At 30.4% G+C, this 17,206-nt stretch overlaps 1 protein-coding gene across 4 annotated transcripts in view; it reads right to left on the minus strand.

Annotated features, from left to right (window-relative positions):
* The window catches only part of LOC143082934 (myelin regulatory factor-like), a 91,722-nt gene that overhangs the window by 50,592 nt on the left and 23,924 nt on the right, over window positions 1–17,206 (minus strand). The window lies entirely within an intron of this gene.

The following is a 17,206-nucleotide window of genomic DNA, read 5'->3' on the forward strand; positions in this document are numbered from 1 at the left end:
TCTTTCAAGTATGTCGGTTAAAAGCTCAATATAGAACTTATGTTTAAGTTATGTCCTTGTATACTATGGAGACTCTAAATAAAGCTTATTCATTATGAGTTTTTATTTAGCCTTATATTCTGTATCAAAGTATAGAATTTCTTGTCTTTTAGTGATTCAGTAAAAGTACAGTGAAAACATTCCAAAAATAAAGACCATTTCAGTAAGGTTTGAATTCCTTTCCAATATGAAAACTATAAGGTCACTGTAAGCAAGTAATCAATCAATATATTCATTGACTTTCCAATGAGTTTAAACAAACACTTCAACAACTTATGTAAAAACATACAGTTACTTAAAATTAGTACCATCAAAGTGTTTACACACTACATGATTCTAAATATTTCACAAATTAAACAAATATACATTGATAAAATTATTGATCATTCATAAATAGGAAAATCAGTAAATTATAATAAGTGGAATGTGTACCGATGACCTATACTTATATACCTCCAGTTCTTTTGAGATAAAAAAAATATTGAAAATTCAACATAATGAAATCTAAGTGCTATTAGCGATGATATAGAACACAAGAGTGTACACACTGAAATGTCTTGTGTGCTATACTGACAATTGAAGTCTCAAAGATAAATGTTTTACTATAAGTATCACATCAACTTAATATCATCTTTAAAGATCCATGACAAAAAGGTCAAGGTCAGATAGATCCTGTCAGACAGACAGATACAACTCACAATTACTCCATACACCAAATATAGCTGACCTATTGCTATAAGTATTTGAAAAAACAAACTAAAACACAAACTTAACATTGACCATGAAAATGACGTCAAGGTCAGATAAAACCGGCCAGATTGACATGTACGACCCTTTGCAATCATTCTGTTCACCACATATATATTTACCCTTACAGTGTCTGAGAAACCAACCTGGGGCCATCATGTAATTTTAACCTTGATTGTTGATACATGAAATAAGGTTAAGGTCAGGTGAACCTTGTCTTGTGGACATGTATATGTTGCAAGGAACCCATAATATCATGCATATACCAAATATAGTTATCATATTACTCATAATAAGTAAGAAACTCACATGACCAAAAAACTATTATTTTTTTAAAGCAGTTGCTAAAACCATGAAAATATTTTCAAGGACAATGGACATACTTAAAATGTTATCTGCAACCATAACAATCTGATACTGTAAATTCAGAAATTATTGCGAAAAATGCGACAGGGTTATAAATGCAATAATTTAAACTTGCATTTTGAAATATTTTATATGAATTAAAACAGGATTTTTCTAAAAATTGTAAAAAAATTTAAATGGCATTTAAGTCTAAAATGACAAAATCACAATATTAAATGCACACAATAATTTTTGAATTTACAGTAATTGGTATAAGACTGATGTTATTTCTGAAAGGCAACAAACTTGATAATTTGAACATTTTTATCAGATTTGTTTTCTGAAAGGCAACAAACTTGACAATTTGAGCAGTGATTTCAGATTTATTTTCTGAAAGACAACAAAGTTGAAAATTTGAGCATTTTTATCAGATTTGTCTTCTGAAAGACAACAAATTTGACAATTTGATAATTGGTTCTGAAAGGCAACAAACTTGACAATTTAAGCATGTTTATCAGATTTGTTTTCTGAAAGGCAACAAACTTCACAATTTGAGCATTGGTATTATCAGATTAGATTTCTGAAACGCAACAAATATGACAATTTGAAAATTGGTTCTGAAAGGCAACAAACTTGACAATTTGATAGTTGGTATCAGACTTGTTTTCTGAAAGGCAACAAATATGACAATTTGATAATTGTTTTCTGAAAGGCATCAAACTTGACAATTTGATAATTGGTATCATAGAATTGTTTTCTGAAAAGCAACAAACGACAATTTGAAAATTGTTATGACACTTTTTTTTGTGAAAAGATAACAAAATTGACAATTTGAGCATTGATATCATCAGATTTGATTTCTGAATGGAAGCATACTTGACAATTTTATAATTGGTTCTGAAAGGCAACAAACTTGACAATTTGATAATTGGTATCAGACTTGTTTTCTGAAAGGCAACAAACTTGACAATTTGATAATTGGTATCAGACTTGTTTTCTGAAAGGCAACAAACTTGACAATTTGATAATTGGTATCAGACTTGTTTTCTGAAAGGCAACAAACTTGACAATTTGATAATTTACATCAGACTTGACGATTGATAATTGCCATCATACTTGTTTTCTTTTTTTAGTTTTATGATGATCAATTACCACAGGTGAATCGTAAATTTAAAATCTACAAGTATTTGAATTTTAATTTATGCAAATTAGACATGAATCATTATGTACATAATGTTGTCAATAAAAAATGAAGTACATTTCTTTCTAAAATCTGGGCCAAGAAACCACTTACAATTTAATTTTTAAGGAAAAAATTATCAAAATAATCAAGGATATATCTTTGCTACCAATGCTCTTGGACAAAATTTTATTGAAATAATATATCATTTAATTTAATTGAACTATAATTTTTTTCAAGATGTTTTCTAAGAAAAAGCACTGAACAGTATTATTATTTGACAAATTATTGTTGGTTTTATTTTCATTTTCCCTATTAGTGAGAAAACAATTTTTTTATGTTCATTTAAAAAAATGTAGCTAATGAAAAAATATTTCCAGATTTAAAAAAAAAATTCCTAAAAGCAAAATTGTTGATTTCGTCTTACATATATATACAAATATATAGATATAAGAAGATGTGGTATGAGTGCCAATGAAACATCTCTACATCCAAGTCACAATATGTAAAAATAAACCATTATAAGTCATTTTACGGTCTTCAACATGGAGCTTTGACTCACACCGAACAGCAAGCTATAAAGGGCCCCAAAAATTACCGGTACTAGTCAGTGGCAGATCCAGTGGGGGAGGTTCCGGGGGTTGGAACCCCCCCTTTTTTTTTGCCGATCAATGCATTTGAATGGGAGCATATAGTTGGAACCCCCCTTTACTCTGGGTAGGGAACCCCCCTTTTTAAAATGGCTGGATCCGCCACTGCTAGTGTAAAACCATTCAAATGGGAAAACCAAGTCTAATCTTTATAAAAAACAAGAAACACGAAACACTCATGTACCACACGTCTTTCTCTCTCTTAGGTTCCCTCTTGTAGACAGTGTATCATGTTACATGACATTGCTCTTTTCTAATTTATATTTGCATGTCCTATCTGTATCAAGGAAGCACAGCTTTTAACTTAATATTTTTGTGATGAAAAATCAATGCACTCAATTCTCTCTATAAAACCTTTAATAGCCCTTAAAATTCTAAAACACTTAATAAGAATTATGATTTTGATCAAAGCGATTTTGATATAAATGAAGCAAAAATCCTTTAATTCATAAAGTTACAAATTAATTTTTTTTACTAAACGCCTCCTTATTTTTTAAATTTTCATTTCACTGAAATGTTTTATCTTATCATAAATATATATCAAACTTAATAGGTTAAAACTTTTTATTTCAGTCCAATAAATTGAAATATTTAATGTTGAGGGTTTTGAGTTATGAATCATTCCCTAATAGTTTCCTGTGAGTTTAAAGAAGAATTATGATGTATAGATAATCATATAATTATACATTTCCTTGTGTCAAGTATAAAATAAAAATCTATTTGGCCGCCAATTTGCCTTGCAACATTAACTAATATTGATAGAAAATTCAGTCTGTGGAAAAAATTGTAAAAATATGTACATGTAGTACGGTAACTGTTAACAGACAATGACTGACACCTCATTGTTAATTTAACATAGGCTAGTGAATTTCAATGTTAGAGATGGAGATAAATTAATTTGACATTGACAATTTAAGGCCAAATGCACACAGTTACAGGGTGAAACACTTCAGTACTTCACTCAAAATTTGCTACAGTCATTACACTTTTACTCCCAAAAAAACATCTTTTAGTTTGAGAAGAGAATGAACTTGGAAAATTATAAATCAGAATCTATTTCTGCCAGCAACAACAACTTTGTATCTTCAATGAATTCAGGATTTGCTGATAAAACAGTCATTACAAGCATATTAGCATACAGCAGTTTAAAATTTGTCTGCATGACGACAGTGGTGTGGTGGGTTCCTGCCTAAAATGCAGAAGGTCATAGGTTCAATCTCGGGCTGGGTCTAACTCTTTTTAACCTAGCATAAAGCAATTTGTTGCAAGAATAAAGACTTGGTTGTTTTTTAGGATCAAAATAATGATAATTGTTTCTGTAAAAGAAACTTATACATGTAAGGTACTAACCATTAAAAGAAATCTGTTTCAAAATTTGAATGTAGTTCGAAAACTGTTCATTTTCAAGTGCATATTTTGGGGGGATTCTTATCATCCCCTTTCTATGTGTGATCCATCTACCATGGCATGGCACAATAATGTAAAACTGCATCCAACATGTTAAATTTATTTTTCATAATTTTTTAGCTTAAAATATATATCAACAAACCTCTGCACTGTTGTTATTGAAATTTGCCAATGAAAAAGTTATGGGAAGTCAAAAACAAACAAAAATGAAAATATAGTTCGTCAGAACTAAAAATACATTTCAAATAATAAACCACATGAAAAATATAGGTCAAAAAGTTAATTTCTCCAATGGGATGCATCTTATCTTCATCAAAGTATACATGAACAACATACTTAAGATACTAAAAGAAAAGTAATATAATCAAGGTCAAATTAGGAAATTAGCCTATATAATGATGTTACAATAAGTGATCTTGTGGTCTAACAATACTTCTGAATGGAGCCAACATGGGTCTGTGTCGTCAAGTGTTCTATAACTGCTGAATGTAGTTAACCTGTACTTGTGGTTTTCTACATGTATTTATGTTTTGTCTTACACCTACTTGGATTTTCCAGGGTCAAACCACAGTCCAAGAAAAAAGATCTGGACATACAGGGACTAATTTATAAGCAGATCTAGTTTGTAGGATGTCTTTACATGTACAAACTGTATCTGGATAAAAGGAATGAGACAACTATCAAACCAGAGACCTGAATGTAAACCTAAATCAAATATAATTTGAAAGCCAAATAAAACTTTTCACTCACAATATTTTTCATCATTTATTGATATAAAATGTAGAGAGTCTTATAGCAACAACACTTATTTTGATTGATGTACATAGTTCAATCTTAAATGAAGTGTTCATATTAGTTCTATCCAATTATAATGACACAACAGACAAAAAATCTTTAAAAAGGACAAGTAAAAATTAATTTATTTACCAATATAGTTAAAAAAATAATGCAGTAAATATAAAATCTAACATATATCTTAGCAGGTTAGAAAATATTCAACTTTATTCATTAAATTTTGTTTTTATATTTATGTTCTTGTTGTAAATCTATAACATATCTCATTCATTCATTTTATTTTTGGTTTAACTATGATTTAATATACCATGATTATAATTCTAATGTTTATCATATTGCTCATAAAATTTCGTCAAATTCAATCACCCTGAACCTGTTAGTATGGGTGGATTAACATAATTTCCATGGTTTAGGGAGTGTTGGCTATTTCCGATTTTAACCAAAGACGTAAATTCATACGTAAAATCATGTTTAATTCACTGAATAGGCAGCTTGAAAAGTAAACACTTATTACTAACTGAACTAAGCTAAAAGTGACATTGTATACAATAGAAAGTTATTTGTAAATTTTCCTATAGCTGATTTTAATAACCAAATACACATATTGTATACTTTGAATGCTTACAATCCCTAACAGTCCATTTATTAGTAAAATAATTTCTTATATACCTCATCTCTTCAATTAAGTTTAACTGAACTTAAAATGACAACTAGTAGTCCATAGAAAGTTGTTTGTAAATTTTCCAATGGATGGTTTTCATATCTAAGTACAATGTACATATATTATATAATTTGACTGTTCCCAATCCCTGACAGAAGAATAACTTCAAGTCCCTGTTTCTTTCTTAAAATTGACTATGAAAAAAAATTGACATATTAACAATTATGGTTAACAAACTTTATAACCCAATTAAGATAAAATAAAGAACTATTATTGCACATGGATAAAAGCAGTGGGAACATAATAATATAAAGTAAATGCTTTGAAAACAAGAAATTGAAATGTATTTTTTAAATTTGAGTTGAGAGTTTATAATAATGAACCATTTTAAAGAGACAAATATTAGGTCAATGACACCACCTTATCCCAAGATTTTCCCTTTCCTTTTTCTGTATACTGAAAAAGAGTTTTATGCCACACAAAAGTATGTACTTTAGGATCAAAGACCAATTTTCTGGTAGGTCACTGAGTATAATATCTGATTGCTTTTGAAGAAAAATCAAGATTGGCAAATACATGTATACTCCTGTGCTTTTCAATAATTCTACTCCTGTGCTTTTTAATAATTCTAAGTGCATTGTTCATTACTTGCCACACATGGAGTAACACTATGTTATACTACATTGATAAAAAAACCACTTCAGATTACACTTACAAACAGAAAGGAGCATACCACATCTGGAGAATGCAGAGAGCAAAAATAATAGTAGAGAAAGTGTAAACACAACCCTATTGTAGAGAATGCAAGGAGCAAAATAATAGTAGAGAAAGTGTACACACAACCCTAGTGTAGAGAATGCAAGGAGCAAAATAATAGTAGAGAAAGTGTAAACACAACCCTGTTGTAGAGAATGCAAGGAGCAAAATAATAGTAGAGAAAGTGTAAACACAACCCTATTGTAGAGAATGCAAGGAGCAAAATAATAGTAGAGAAAGTGTAAACACAACCCTAGTGTAGAGAATGCAGGGAAGGAGCAAAATAATAGTAGAGAAAGTGTAAACACAACCCTAGTGTAGAGAATGCAAGGAGCAAAATAATAGTAGAGAAAGTGTAAACACAACCCTAGTGTAGATAATACAAGGAGCAAAATAATAGTAGAGAAAGTGTAAACACAACCCTATTGTAGAAAATGCAAGGAGCAAAATAATAGTAGAGAAAGTGTAAACACAACCCTATTGTAGAGAATGCAAGGAGCAAAATAATAGTAGAGAAAGTGTAAACAAAACTCTAGTGTAGAGAATGCAAGGAGCAAAATAATAGTAGAGAAAGTGTAAACAAAACTCTAGTGTAGAGAATGCAAGGAGTAAAATAATAGTAGAGAAAGTGTAAACACAACCCTAGTGTAGAGAATACTAGGAGCAAACCATTTGTACAGAATCAAGCCAGTAATGGGCAAAACACTCATCAAGACTGTAAGGAGGAGGGGAAAAAAATGCAGAGAACCTCTTAAAGGTTGGAATCAGGTGATTACCAGCCGAAAAAGAATGCAAAGAGTATAATTTTGAGAACAAAATAAGGTATAGATCTGACATACACTGATACAGAATAAAAATAATGGGTAAAAAAAATCAATGAATTTACTGTGGCTCAATGCAAAACATGCAAATCAGATATTTCAGGGTACAACACAGAAAAGCAAGGAGCACAACAAGACTCAAATAGGGAATACAACAACACCTGAATAAACTGCAAGAACTAGCATGTTTTATTTCAAGGGGTAATACACTTTTGTGTAATTATTGAAAGTAAGACACTTGAGTAAAATATATGTGTCGAATATAACAAGTAAAATTTATTTAGCATTCTAGGTTAAAGCACTTGGGTAGCATATAAGGAGCAAAAAAGGTTATAGAAAACAAATATCAAAACCATTGCAAGAATCAATCTAGAATACAAAGAAGAGACCAATTGCAGTATATGCACAATAACAACACACATATAAATCTTCTGTCTGAAAGTCTAACAAAGCTGTAACAACAAAAACAGTACCAATCTTTCTGCATCAGAAGTGCAGTACGACAATCTACGTCTCTCCAGTGATGCTAAAGGCTAAAATATTTGAAAATCCAAAGCTTAAAAAGATGAAGAGCCATCAACCAAAAAAGACAAAAAACATAGCCAAAGACAGTATACTTCTAGTTCAAACAATGGATACTATATCTACACACAAATAGCCTTCTGGTGATAAATATCTTATCCATGTACTTTTACTAAATCAAAGATGATCAATCAATTATAGATTATGTAAGATGTTCATACCTGTATTCAGGTAATAATAATTTACAGGTTTGTTGTAAAAAATGCTATATCTTCCTGAATTCTAAATACTTTTGTGTCTAGAACTTTGTAAAAGTGCTCACACACTTAACCATTGACAACATAACCCTAATATTTATATTAAGATTCATCACCACTCTGGAAGTGAGGTTCATAAATTATACCAGATACACAATTATTAGTCACCATACTTTCTTTATTGTTTTGAAAGTACTTAAACTTGTTAATTTTAGACTTAAGAATATTCACAGTCAAAAATTAAGTTGAAGAAAACATTATTAGAGGCAAATAAGTAAAATAAGAGGGAACAAGCTGAAAAGACATTATGAACGATCCATGTAAATGAGGTAGAGGTCAGACTAACCCTGTCATTATGGAAATGTATGACTTACAATCATTACATCAAATAGAGTATAAACCTATGGCTATAGTGTCAGAGATACAGACCTAACCAAGCATAAACTAAACATTGTCTAATGAACCATGAAATTGAGGTTAAGGTAAAATAAATTCTGCCAGACAGGCATGTACACCTTGCACTCATTCCATACATCACATCATGTAGTTAACATATTGCTTATCATTATTCAAGTATCTCAGTCTGAGAAACAGCCTTAACCGTACAAACCTAATGCTGACTTCTGAACCTTGAAAACCTTGAGGTCAAGGTCAGATGATATGCCAGACAGACATGTTGAGCATACAATCATTACATACACCAAATATAGTTGACCTTATGCCTCTACATGTAGTACCAAAGAAACAGATCTTACCATGATAGATTTACACTGATCAACCTCTTTTAATTTTCAGCCAAATTCAATGTATTACACTTTTTTTTTAGTTTTCCAATCATTTCCCTGTTTCAACTGTATATCTCCCTTACTCTTTTTTTTAACTCTTGACTTTTAAAAAATCATTTTTTCATCCACCACCTCTGTTTAAAACAAAAAGCTTCAATGCCTCATTACTGGCTGATATTGATGAAGAAATATTACAAGATATTAGAACTGACAGGTAAATGCATGGTAATTTTTTGTTTTGTGGTATACAAGTGACCTGGTAAACATTTTTACAGTGTGAATATGTCTTTGATGTAACTGTATAAATGATCTACATCGTGCATTAGGTGCAAAACTACTGGAATTTGCACGAAAAACTTCATGTACTTATTTATACATGTCATACTTTCTTTTCTATTTAAGGAAAATGCAGATCTTTGAAGTTTTAATGGATAGGAATTACCTATTGATTAGGTCCATGCAGTTTTTATAGTTATAATACTACTAGGGCAATACCATAATATGTCTTTACAGATATATCTTAAAGTTTTTACAGTTACTAGTTGGGTAATACCACAAGTCAGTACAAATATATCTAAATTTTTACTACTACAATTTTATAAGGGCAACTACTAACTTAGTAGGAAGTATAGAAATCTAAATATTTTCGGTCAACTGCAAGGTCATTGATATCACATTAGTCAATGCAGATCTCTGAAGTTTTAATGACTACTGCAAGGTCGATAACAAATGTAGATATCTGTCATTCTGAATGATTGATTCGATTATGGTGGAGGAAGCATGAATGCTCGTATAGAACCACTGACCTTGAGTAGGAAAGCCCACAATCCTAGCTAGTCAATTAAGATTGGAGTTGAGTGGACCTGCGACATGCAGAATTAGAACTCACAACCTCAGAGTTGACAGGCTTAAATGATATCAAGACTTGTCACAGTAGATTTAACTGACCTCCAGTTCTCTCTCTTTTTTCCATCAACAGTAATTCTCTTGACTTACTTTTGAAAATGATATAATATAGTGTTGTAAATCTGAAGACGACTTACTGTTGTCAATCTTATACATCACTGTAAGATCAAGGTTACTTAAAATAAAACTATTAAAACAATAAAACATGCATTTGAAGTTTCTAAATGTACATGAAGAATTTTAAAATCGTATTTAAAGTATAATAAATTTAGTTTAACGATGACTCTTCACCTTTTTGTATTTTATCGGTCATAAAAAACATTGTTGACAAGTGGTATCGAACATGCAAATAAGGTTAATTAGTATGCAAGAGCTAGATAAAACCACACATTAAAACTACATGTAAGGTTGACAATCATAAATAAATGGTTCATATAAGTATTATATATAGGAATGCACTGACCTTGTACGACAAGAACAATTTTATAGAGACAGACCACCACAAGGAAGAAATGAGTAGTTCATGTTTCTACTATTGGTCATAATACTAATTGTTTACATACAAGTACTAGCTACATTATCTTTATAGTAATGTGTTTATTAGTCCACCCAATTTGTGTCATTTATATTTATTATTTCTATACATGCATATGAAGTCCCAAATTTTCTATGAACCTTTTCATGCAACCCAAAACATGTGTTGTAATGATTCTTTCAGTTTCCCCTATATTTTAACATTGGTTACAGACTGTACACATTCTCATATCAAAGAATAAGTTTTAATGCCTCTATAATAGACCAATTCTCCACTTTTCTAATTTCTTATTGATTAAACTTATCCTTAACTGTTACACTATTTTTTCAGCATAGATAGTTAAGACCTTGCATCCAACCAGTAAAATAAGCAAGCTCTTCTCTAACAGTCTGAAATGAAATTATCTGTCCTCCATATATTGAAGTGTTTAACGACCTTGACTGGCTATACAGCCCTCGAACGGTCCTCCATCAACATATAATGGGGCCTTTATAGCTGACTATGCAGTATGGGCTTTGCTCATTGTTGAAGGATGTAGTGACCTAAAGTTGTTAATTTGACTGTCATTTGGTCTCTTGTTAAGAGTTATCTATTTGGCAATCATACCACATCTTTTTTTTTATATTAGACCATAAGCTTTTTGGAGTTGCCAGGACCTGAATAACAGCTGCTCCACAATTTAAGTCCCATGAAAAGGCCCTTTTTCTGAATCTTCTTCTATAGTTGAATACACAAGGTCAACTATTATGTTATTGGTTTGAGCTTAGATATAGGGTAACTGATATGGATTAATTAGACCATAAGAATTATAAAGGACTCTTTTATCAGCCTACTGTTATTCTAACACTTCAGTTTTTACTTTGAATGTACAGGTGCATTCTACTGTAAACATTAAGGAAAACTGATATTCATGTTAAAACATGAGATTTATAAGAATTGGTATGTAATCTACAATAAGCATTATTTCAATTGCTTGTAGCAATTTTTTCTGTACTTGTTTGGAAACATAGGGCAACTAGATTGATTTAGTGACAGAAACATTCACAATTTTACAAGTATTTGCATGTAATTCAAAATTCTTAGTAGGATACAAAATGTCCCTTAAGGATCACAACAACAAGCTAATCTTTCAAATTTGTACCCATATTTAAAATTCTCATTACAGAATCTCAATAATTTCCATGAATTTATGAATTTAAATCAATATCATTCAATTTTTAATTGTCAATTCCTCAAATGAAAAATTGCAAAACTTGGACTTTGATCTAAGAAACTTTTTTGTCTACAATACTAGACCAGGTATAATAATATACCGGATGATTTATATGTCCTCTCCAATAAATCATAGTTACCACATTAAACAACTATCAAACTACACTTAAACTCTACTGAACTATTCAACATCAAAACAATCCGTAAGAAGTCATATTGGTAATCATAGTCCACTCTTAATAAAGTGGTCACGGTTTTTCTATAAACAAATAAGATCCCAACAGGGTAACATTGAGAAGTTTGATATAATAGGCTTTTATAGAGATTTTGAAGGTAAAACATGTAAATCCTACTATTTTGTCACTAAATTATATCAACATTGACAACAATTTAAAAAAGATAAATTTTTAATGAAGTGACATAACAAATGCTCATCTTGTAGCATTTATTGCATTTCCTAGTATAAAAATCCTGTATGGAAGGACAGTGAATTCATCAATGACAAGCTGACACATAATAAAACAGCTATTACTTATTAATGGACACTTTGACAGTCTAATGAAACTATATATGAAGTCCAAATATATACTGGGCATAACATTTTTGAATTTCTGAAACAAAGATAGATTTGGAAATTAGTATGGCGTTCATTATCACTGAACTAGTATATATTTGTTTAGGGGCCAGCTGAGGGACGCCTCCGAGTGTGGGAATTTCTCGCTACATTGAAGACCTGTTGGTGACCTTCTGCTTTTGTTTTTTCTATGGTCGCGTTATTGTCTCTTTGACACATTCCCCATTTCCATTCTCAATTTTATTATAGAACTAGTTATGATTGAAGTCACTTCTTTGTTAAAAGATATGTTTGATTATCTGTTTTTGACACATTATAAATGAATAAACAGCAGAAAAATTCCAGTTCTTAAATCAACATTTATCCACTCCAAAAACCAAGTGGTGAATCCAGTAGTGGGTTCAGGAAGGTTGAACCCCCCCCCCTTTTTTTTTTTATAGATAATCAATGCTTTTGAATCGGGACATATGGTTTGACCCCAGTTTTATCCTGGTTTTTGAACCCCTTTATAAAATGGTGGGATCTGCCCCAACAATTTGCATTTGATAGCTGAAAAAAATAAAGCATTTTCTCATTTCACACATTAATAAAATGTTGACCCTAATAATGATGGGAGTTTTAAATGACCTTGACTAACTATACAGCCATCACAGTGACCTTGACCCTGTTTCAATCTTGACCAAATTAATACCATACTACATGTAAATGCCAATGCATCAAGTTTGTCTCAACTTCATACAGACATTTGACAAATAATTCACACATATCACTGCACCTGCATTGAAATGTAACCTTTATATGCTGTGAACAAATTTATAACTTAATTCTGCCTAAAACCAATAATAGATTCTTAATCCTTTTTAACCATTTGTTTTTTAATCGAAATATTTTCATACTTTTTGAAAAGAAAGAAAAAAGTTGAATGTTAAATAAATCTTTACACATTTTTATTTTGTAAAGGACACATGAGTCTAAAAGAAAATCCAGAAGAGAAATTTAGAAGAGAAATTCAGATTGAAACACAACCAAACATCAACCAAATTGTAGCAGAATAAAAGGAAATCAAACTCTTATTTGAATATATAAGAATGCAAAATGAAAACTTTATTTGCAGAGATAAAATTGAGTTGGCAATATAAAAGTAAAACTATCTAATGTAAAAGAAACACAATAACACTCAGTATATATCAAATTAAATTAAAATCTTGTCAGGTTTCTGAAAGAATTTTTCATTAATTTCAAGCATTAGCCAAATCTTGTTGGATCATTTTTTTTGTTTTACTTTTATTTTTTATACTACATTGTACTTGCTTAGACATCTAATGATAAACTGGAAAGGATCATGCATACATCAAAAATTTGTTTGTTATGGACAGCCACAACCAGCTTTTCCAGGACAATTTGAATGTACATATATCATTTATACTACTAAATAAAAGTGAAAAAAACATGTGGTTTTTTTTCGTGTGTGCATGTACTCATATTTTGCATCATGGATAGATATACCCAATATCCTAAAAAAAAATTCTATTGATAGACAAATTCCAAAGTTTCAATTTAATTTCATTATTACTTTTTTCTCAAATTACAAAATCTATGTGGTTGGCTTTAATTTTTAATCTAAGCAATCAATAAATGAAACAATTACAAAACGACACAATATATATACAGACCAACCACTGATGAAAACAACTTAGACCATAAAAGAACAAACAAAATTTTGCACTCATACAAATATGATAATCAAAATGCCAAAAAAAAAAAAAAAAAAAAAATTCACCACATCATGGAATCTTATGATATATTAAAAAAAAAAAGGTGAACCTCATTTAGTATCTGGTAGATAGTTATCACATTGACAATCACTGAATCATACCACACATTGTTTTATTTTACTGTAAACAGTTTCCAAAGACTATAACAGTCTATCACTCCATATAATGATATGCAAAATTACTCATATACATATATAAGTATATGATGGTATACTGTTGTCTGTCTCTAACTTGTAATGTATGAGTATACAATCATAAAAATGTCATTGGATCCAAGTCCTCACTATCACAAACTTTGTAACCCCTCGTGTCTATTTGTATCTAATGTCCTCCTAAAATTACACAGTCATTTCAGTTTTGGCGACCAAGCCACTCAAAAATAAATAGAAACTCTAGTGTCATGATACTAACAACTTCTGAATATTCATAAATTAGATAATAGCTACAATGATGCATATTGGTGGTTCCTTACCATAAAAAAAACTAACCAAAAACCAGAAATTATTTGAATCTAGAACAATTTCAAATTCTGGGAAAAAAAGAAATGTAATGTATGCCGACTATAGAAGGGTTAGTTAGTTCATACTGAAATATCAGTGAAAAAACCCTTAACCTTAACCAGGTGCACTATAACCCTCCATACTTTGGTTGCAGTTGGCTTGGTACATTTTTTATCAATGACAATGTTCCAAAATTCAAATGTCTTCCAGATTCAAATAATTTCTTGTTAAAAGCTTTGATACAATGTTTTTGCTACTTTGTTTCTTCACATCATATAGATGTTATCAAATTAAAAAAAAATTAAAAACATCTTTTTAATCCTAAATTGCGTTTTAATCCTTATGTCCTAATATGCCCAGTCACGGTTCCTCTGGTTATGTCTGTTTGTTCAATGTATATATGTAAATAACCAAAGGGTACCTGCAGTTTACAAGGATAATGAACCAGAGATATATGTCTGTCAGACCTATCTATTTTTTAATTATGAACCTTGGATGCAGTCCCAGTCTGGATGCAAGCCAATTATAATTTGATAGATATAAGATGTACCTGTAAGGTATTTTTAATCAATCGTTAATTAGGTTGTATGATTAGCTCATTTTTATGCATGAAAAGCTCCAACATTAATTGCCAGACAGATGTCTATGACTGCACAAGGCATGTATCGTAATTTACATTATAATCAAATTCATCAAAGATATATATATGCATCCTGTTTACAAATTGTAAATGATCAGAATATAGTCTCCTAAACTTGGTCCTGTAAACTATTCTTCTTATAATTGGACCAGACACTTTATTACAGGACATTTACACATACGATTTGGAATTTTTTACTTAATTTTACTAGTCATTTGGTCCAGTAATGCATATCACTTAACTGGACCAAACCAATGTTTACAGGCCTTTACCCATGTACAGTGACATTTGGAATGACTGCCTTCTTGACACTGAACCACACTGCATCAGTTCATTTTATGCATTTGTTTGGTTGCTTACCCTTCTGTCAGTCATTTCGAAGGTCGTCAGACATTGGGAAAAGTCCAGAAAAAAATTGGTTTGGTCCAGTTAAGTGATATGAATTACTGGACCAAATGACCAGTTAATTTATCCAAATCATATGTGTAAATGTCCTGTAAAAAAGAGTCTGGTCCAGTTAAGAAGAATAGTTTACCGGACCAAATGTCCAGGTGATTTCTCAAAGCCTTTGGAATCTGTAGCACCTTAGTTCACCCCAATTTTCATGGTAGGGTTCATGTTGCTTAATATTGTTTAGTTTTCTGTGCTGTGTGTTGTTATTATAGAATGTTTGTCTTTTTATTGTTTTTCTTTTGGCCATTTGCATTGCATTGTTTCTTTTTCCTTTTGACTTACAATATTAAAGGTTTTGACTTGAACCTTTAATTGTGTCTGTTCGGTTTTCTTATTGTTTTAGTTCCTGTAATGATTCTTGCCTTGTAGTTCATGAACTTAATAGAAAACAGGTTGTATTATGTTTCATCAGGGTTCCCATAACACAAAAATCTTTTAGAAAGTTTTTGATTTAAATAAATAACAGGGGACATCTCTAAAAAGATATACAAAAAGGAAGTGAACATCATTTGTTTATTTTTAGTAAAATTAAGCTCTTTGTACATTCATGAAATGTCTTCTGACCCATCCTTCATGCCGGAGGGGTTAATTCTTACCCAAGTACCATAAAGGAATAGCACCTTTACATAAGTGTTATATCTTTTTACCAAAATGTTTGTATAAATCACCTTCATTATAGAAGCCAAATCAATATTCTAAATTACATGGTTTAAAACGGATAATTGATTTAATATTTATTTAAACATTGTTCATTCATTTGTATTAAGTTGTCTGACACACCATCATAATATTGACATAAAATATTTAAATCATTCACATCTTAAATCAACATTTTGATTGAACATTCTTAATAATATGACTCAGTCATTCAATTTTTGAAATCAAAACAAAATTACATAAAAAAGAACAAAAATTAGAAATGTTTTGTACTTAATACTTTGAACCTCTTAATGACTCTACGGTAAATTGGTAATTTTCAAGTTTTGTAGAAGTTTTTAAGAAAGTCTATTTTAACAGCAACTTAAACATTCAAGGAAATATTAAATTTAAACCTCACCTCTTTAAAAAATTTACAAGATGGTTAATACTATAGTATACATTTACAGAATATGATAATATCCTTAACCATGTTAACTTTTAAGAAGATTGCGACCCTCTTAAAGATAACAGAAGCAAAACATTTGTGCTGTAGAATTATGTAACATAATTACACCAGGATAGCATACACAGCAAGTTTTCCCACTTTATATATATAAATTCAGTAATTTTATATCCTGTCTATTGAAATGGAGTCAATTTTCAGATTAACACAACTTTAAAATTTGAACATCAGAAATATAATTTCAAATTTAAGACCATTTTTTTCTTCCTCAATGTCAAGAGGACCAGTTCAACTGAATAGTTCATTTTCAACCAGGAGGCACAAGGCAACATAATGTATTTTCATTGTAAAAAAATATGAGATTGATTTTCTAAATTTTGTATAAATTTTTCTCATTAGTACAATTATTCCTCATAGAAGGGCTTTCTTGCTGTCACATTTTCATAACAACACATCTAGAAGAGGATTATGAACAACGAATTGCAAGTGTCAACACCATTCAGGTTCTAGTATGGCAGAAATATGAAGGGCCATATGTGTCTAT

The sequence above is a fragment of the Mytilus galloprovincialis genome, chromosome 7 (genome assembly GCF_965363235.1).
Source record: "Mytilus galloprovincialis chromosome 7, xbMytGall1.hap1.1, whole genome shotgun sequence".
NCBI lineage: Eukaryota > Metazoa > Mollusca > Bivalvia > Mytilida > Mytilidae > Mytilus > Mytilus galloprovincialis.